Source organism: Papaver somniferum, chromosome 5, assembly GCF_003573695.1.
Source record: "Papaver somniferum cultivar HN1 chromosome 5, ASM357369v1, whole genome shotgun sequence".
Classification (NCBI taxonomy): domain Eukaryota; kingdom Viridiplantae; phylum Streptophyta; class Magnoliopsida; order Ranunculales; family Papaveraceae; genus Papaver; species Papaver somniferum.
The window spans coordinates 202,180,843-202,188,050 of record NC_039362.1 but is presented as its reverse complement, the minus strand read 5'-3'; the positions used below and the strand labels follow the sequence as shown (position 1 = coordinate 202,188,050).

At 31.4% G+C, this 7,208-nt stretch overlaps 1 long non-coding RNA gene across 1 annotated transcript; it reads right to left on the bottom strand.

Moving 5' to 3' along the window:
- Positions 1–3,657: 3,657 nt before the first annotated feature.
- LOC113284326 lies at positions 3,658–6,711 on the bottom strand. Its single transcript, XR_003328091.1, has 2 exons — positions 5,135–6,711; positions 3,658–3,838 (listed from the first exon to the last, which is right to left on the bottom strand). It is a non-coding gene; the product is annotated as an uncharacterized LOC113284326 (long non-coding RNA).
- Positions 6,712–7,208: the final 497 nt, after the last annotated feature.

Below are 7,208 nucleotides of genomic sequence, written 5' to 3'. Positions count from 1 at the left end.
AATTCTGTTTAAGAACCCTAATTTTCAATTCTGCAATTCTTCATCCAAACAATCCTGAAATATCAATTCATCAACCCATTTATTCTCTGACTATCACTATCTCAACCTACTGATCAATTCCAAACAACTTCAAAACTAATTCTACAAACCCTAATTCCAAAATCATCTACCAAATCATCTTCTTCTTTGTTTGATTCCACCGCAGCCTTCAATGGATAATACCCTTCTCCTATTTCCTCTGATTCATCTATTTCTTCCCCAAATAAAACCATAAATTCAACTTACAGTAACCTAATTCTCTTCTCCTGGTTCTCAATCAACTTCAATACTAACAACTTCTCCATCGATACCACTACAAGCTTCTACGAATCACCCACATCATATCAATCTCGCTTCATCGACTTGAATTCGAGAGAAAGAAGAAAATAAGAAATAACAGAAGAGAAAAGAGAGAAGGACAAGATGAAGAAGGAAGAGAAAGAAATAAATGGAAATGGTTATCTCGATATGTTTGGGTAGACCAACGAATGACACGCTCAGCTGGATAAGGGAAGCCACCTGGCTAACTGCGAAAAGACTAATTTGCCCTTCAAACAAAGTTGATGATATATTCTTCATCTGGTATCCGAATGACAAGCTCGAGTAGTCCATTCTGCGTAACTTTTCGAGATCTAACTAGAGATACTAGTTTCGTATTTAAATCGTTGTTAGATTAATTTCTATTAATTAACATTCGTCTCTAATTAATCGATTCACTAGCGGCTAAATGTCTCTTGATCATCGCCAGACCAGTCAAATAGCGTTGACGAGCTTAAGGGTCCTTACATTCTCCTCACGTTATACATTTTCGTCCTCGAAAATCAAACCACCCTTCTGGTCTTTAAAAACTCCCTATCTTATAAAATAATTATATGCCTTGTCTAAGTGCAAATCAACAAAAACAAGACACAAACCTATAAGGATTTCTACAACTAAAATTTGTGGCTCTAGGTTCAGTAGATTAGTTTATATTTCAATAAGTCACTGGTTCTAATTACAAGAGAAAATATTCTATAAGCTTCTAAATAAAATTCTGGATCTATAAGTTCACTATCAGAAGCAATTTTTCCTTTTATGCCTAGTGATACAAGAATGCAGTTACCCTGTCTAGGTTCGCGACGCCTGACAATGGCTACCTACGTAACAAGTATCACCCGAACACATCATAATTACAAACCTCATTATTCCCAAGTGCTGGATTAACTAAATTTTAATTTATTAAGATTTAATTAGTCTCTAAACTTTTATCTTAACTGGTGTAATTTCAAAGTTCACTTCATAAACAGTTCATATCATTTTAAGCAATTTAATCCTCAAATTTTATTTTATTTTATTTTTATTTATGATTTTCATTATTTATTTCTTTTAATGAAATCAAATTTTAATTACAAATGAAACTGTACTATTATAACTAAATAAATTTTTTTTAATCATGTACTATTTAAGAACAACTTAATGTTATTACCATTATCCAAATATAACATTATATCTATTTGTTTATTTCAGTATCTGACTTGATATGAGTAAATAACCGCTAACAAATTTTCATAGTTGTTTGGTATTAACATTTTATTGTTGTATTACATTTATTTCTTATTTCTTAGACCGATAAACATTAATCGTAATTAATCGTAATTCCAAATTTAAATTTTATTAGTAATACTAAACTTGATTTGATCTAATTTTATTTCCTTAAATTTGTATTATCGTTAAATAATCCTTAAGTTGTACTATTAATAAAAATTACATTTTGCTATTATTATCCAACAATTATCATCTAAAAGACATTTAGAATAACTCTAAATTTTATAGTAATTAACATTATATAGTATTATTATTTGCGTATCTTATCAAAAATTATTGTCTTAATTATATTATCATTTTCATTATTCTTAAGTTTAATTAATCCAGTTGATACACTAAGCCTTAATCTTCTAAATATAACTCTCTATTTACGTAAAGATTTATATAGCAGATTTTATTTATTCATATTGAATTTGTATATCTTCTTAAATTTTGGCGTTGGTAATTATATATCTGAGCCTGCATAAAATTTAACATGTCTTGGATTTTGGTATTAACAATAAGTATCTTATTCATATGTAAATGTATTGTCCTGTAAGTCTAATATTGTGCTAAACATTCAAGTACTATAAATATCACTTTATGTGTATAATTTAGTGTTTAGTGAATCATTTACTGGACTAAAGATAATCCGGGTATAAGATCGTTAACTAGTTTAGTCTTTATTTTATGCAATATATGACCTCACGTTTTTAATCCTACCTGATATGTGTTATATTAACTATTTGGCTTAACCAGAAAACATACAATCCTAATTTGTTATTACTTAACCTTGCAAGATTTAACCATAGATAAACACTAATAATTTTCCATAGCTATTTAGTCGTAATCATTATTTTATCGTTATACATTTGTTAATGAAATTTTAGTTAATGTTATGATCAATATAATACTAATTTAACTTCTAACAGTTTAAGTTCGTCATACTAATTTTCCATTTCAGAAGATGACTGAATCTATTTACGAAGAAGGATCCTATCAATATATGAATTTATTTTCTTTTAATTCTTATATTACACTAAGCATCTGGATACCATTATTACTACTTCACGTATATTTGTTTTCATTTTAAAGATTTACTAGATTATTTGTTAGCCCAAAGATAATTTTGGTACAAGATTTCTAACAAGTGTCTTTTTATCTTATATATTATATCCTTGCTTCCTTAAGCCTAATGCCTAATATGTATTATATTCATTATCTAATTTAGACGCAAAATATATATCTCTAATTTGTAATTAGTTTAATTTACTAAACTCAATCGTAAATAAGCGGTATCAAATTCCTATAACTATCTCATAATATTACCTTTTTATCGTTATATGTCTTCAATGAGATTTTAGTAAAGTTATGTTCAATAATACTAATTGATAAATGTTATTCATTACTTTACTAAAATTATTATTATTATTATCGTCATCTATAATTACTATTTTAATATTCTTATTATGACATTGATGGTTTAACTATTACTCTAACTACTCTTACAAATATTATTGAGTCCCGAAAATATTAATAACATTTATGTAATTATAATTTGTTGACTCTACGTATAATTCAAGGTATTAAATAAGTTTTTATGTGACTTTGAAGATCTATCCATAATTCTAATCTCACAATTATTTATTTTTAGTATTGGATTGTCTACGTATTCATGTTTTTTTTAGACTTATTATTCTCTAAAACTTTATTAGCTAAAGTTATCCGTGTACCCTACAATTTTTACTTCATTACATTTACAAACAACCAAACAAACAAATCAATCAATCAAATAATTCTTTTAATTATTGATAACCATTAGTGATTAAGATTTATCTCACAAACCCAACCCAGTTCTAAAATAATCTATTTCACTAACTGGCACTGACTATTCATATTATTTCCCATATAAGATTTAATAGTAAGCTCTGATACCAACACTGTAGCGCCCCCTAAGCTAGCAGCTTACTAATCCAAGAAATTAACTAAATAAAAGGCACTAAAATCTAAATCATTTACTTAAACATTAAATGAAGAAATATGCTACAAAACTTAACTCAAAACTAGCCCCGCTCAGAAATATATATATACAAGAACTCCTCTCAAATGATACATATACAATAGTCATTTGATTTACAAATAAAACATACAATATAATAACATAGCCGAAGTTAATCAAACTAATAAACTCAACTCCTTGAAGCTTCCGCTGCGCAACTCTGATCCGTCTCTGAAACTGAAAGTGGGAATGGATGAGCACATCATCCCTAAAAGGGGTGCCCCGTAGGAATAACATTTAACTTTCATGCAATCATTGGAAATGGTTTGAAAACAATTCTTGTTTTCCCTAAACACTAAACACAACCAATTCACATAGGTAAACAATCATGTATATGGAACTAACTCCTTCTAAACAATGTAATAATATGGTGAATCGTCCCGCACCTAGATAATAATATGGTGACAAGTCCCGCACCTAGATAATAATATGGTGACTATTACCGCACCAGTAAATGAAGGAGACGTATCCTATATACCACATATGGAAATTCTTATTTCCAAACAATCAAATGGAAATTCTTATTTCCCAAACAATTCATAAAGACGAACAAAGCATTACGATTCCTTTCCAAGCAATGGAAAGATTAAAAGAAATAACAGAACTTTCGTAAATCAAAGTTAAACAATGCAGAGAAAGCACAACCAGACAATGCGTGAATTTCTTAAACATAAACTTTGGTAAAAGAAAACAACAATAATCACAAAAGAGTTAAATAAAGATTCCCACCTCTTTTGATGACAAGCCACGCCTACCTCGAGATCCACAATCCACTAGTTCATCCTTTGAATCGATCGTTGTTAATAACTAACTGTTAATCACACAAGATCTCTAAGATTCTAGCCATAATAGCTCACACAAGAATCATACAGTTTTATCTAATGGTTCTAGGCCCATTTAAGGTTCTACACATCTTAATTATCCATCTCTTGCATATTTAAAGGTTTAATAATTCAATTAGGTTGTTTCTCTAGTCCGCTAGATAAGTCTTATGAATATCTACAACTTTGTAGAAGAAGTCAAAGTCTAATTCGGACCATAAGGGTCCAATTAACACTAATTGAGAATTCTGGCATAAAGCCCAAAACAACTAAGCCAACCCATTAAACTAAGGCCTGGTCCATCTGGTCCTCTAATAGTCACTAACAGTCAACAAGGTCAACTAACAGTCAACGTCAGGTCAGATTCCAGGGTCAATGGTCAAGTCTAAATCGGCCAACTGAGTCAACTTGGGTCAAGATAGGTAACTCAGTGGGTCTATACGATTCAACTCAGTCAGATTAACTGAGTCAGCTAAGTCAGATACTGACTAGGATAACTAATAGGTCTAAAAAGAAATACAGATTCACTTCAACTCTAATTCTTACAACTCTAATCTTCTTGTTTAACATTTCAACTTAAATCTATTTCATTACAACAAATCATTCATATAAGTTTATAACTCTAAATTGATACAAAGGCAATACAGGTTACCTGAAATTGCAGTCCTAAGCAAGCCTCCACTGAGACCATCAATAACCCTACATTACCATTCCAAAACTCTAAGTACTCATCCGTTCTTCACTTCAGACACACAACTACCATCACATACACCCAAACCAACTTTAACCCAGTTATTCTTCTCCCACTTCCAGTTCAACTTTAATATCCTTAGCTATTACACAATGCACTTCAGTTAATCACCATCACCTTCAACATATCATCATAGCAATACCAGCACTTATATCCCCTGCAACTACAACCGCACCCTATAGATCCATCATACCGTCATTCAACTTCATAACTAGTTCATGCCTTCAAGAACACTCTGATCCACTCATACATCTATAACAATTTCATTACCAACTGTAATTACATAACCACCTCCACCAACACCAAGTGAATCTACTGCTCCACTAGAATTACAACTAACACCACCATCCAAACACATAATAAAATATCTAAACACAGTTCACATGCAACTCACTACTAACACCATCAGTTCAATTCAAACAACATCTTCAATAACTCAATCCAATTATCATCGATTCCGTTTTAACTGCAACTGAAATAACAACTCAACAACATCAAATATTCCTAGCTACACTCCTAACTGAGATAATAACTTCATCAACATCTCATAGCCCATCACAAACTCAGACACAATAACATAGTCTCAATAATTATGATCATTCAAATCAAAATACCAAAATTGATACAATTAGAGACTTACCCAACAATTAGTATTCTCTGAATTGCTAAATCACTCAACACCCATCTTCTATCTCCTTCATAGAACATTTCTTTTAACTTCTAATCTTCTCTGAATTTTTCATCAGCTTCACAACCTTCATCTTCACATCATATCAGTACAATCCAACTTTTAATTTCTTGTTATTTCACTCATTTACTTCATCATCAACCCACAGAAACCCTAACTCATAAATTGGGGAAGAACATAACACCATCCCTGATTCACTGATTCATCACCGAATCAACTTCAAAACCTCAATTCAATCAAAAAACCATCTTTAATTCATCACTTAAACACTCGATTTCATCTTCCAGGATCCAGTTAACTCAAGAACCCTAAATCCTAATTCTGTTTAAGAACCCTAAATTCTAATTCTTCATCCAAACAATCCAGAAATATCAATTCATCAACCCTTTTATTCTCTGACAATCACTATCTCAACCTACTGATCAATTCCAAAAAACTTCAAAACTAATTCTACAAACCCTAATTCCAAAGTCATCTACCAAATCATCTTCTTCTTTGTTTGAGTCCACCGCAGCCTTCAATGGATAATACCGTTCTCCTATTTCCTCTGATTCATCTATTTCTTCCCCAAATAAAACTCTAAATTCAACTTACAGTAACATAATTCTCTTCTCCTGGTTCACAATAAACTTCAATACTAACAACTTCTCCATCGATACCACTACAAGCTTCTACGAATCACCCACATCATATCAATCTCGCTTCATCGACTTGAATTCGAGAGAAAGAAGAAAAGAAAAAATAACATAAGAGAAAAGAGAGAAGGAGAAGATGAAGAAGGAAGAGAAAGAAATAAATGGAAATAGTTATCTCGATCAGTTTGGGTAGATAAGACCAACGAATGACGCGCTCAGCTGGATAAGGGAAGCCACCTGGCTAACTGCGAAAAGACTAATTTGCCCTTCAAACAAAGCTGATGATATCTTCTTCCTATGGTATCCGAATGACACGTTCGAGTAGTCCATTCTGCGTAAATTTTCGATATCTAACTAATGATACTAGTTTCGTATCTAAATCATTGTTAGATTAATTTCTATTGATTAACATTCATCTCTAATTAATCGAGTCACTAGCGGCTAAATGTCTCTTGATCATCGTCAGACCAGTCAAATAGCGTTGACGAGCTTAAGGGTCCTTACAGATAAGATAGACTTTTGAGTGATAGATGAGTTCAAGTCTGCACATACCTTTTGTTGATGAAATTCCACAAGCTCCCCTTAGTAGTTCTTCGTCTTCAATCGATGAACACCGTGAAGTCTAATGCTCAACTACACTTACTATCCTAAT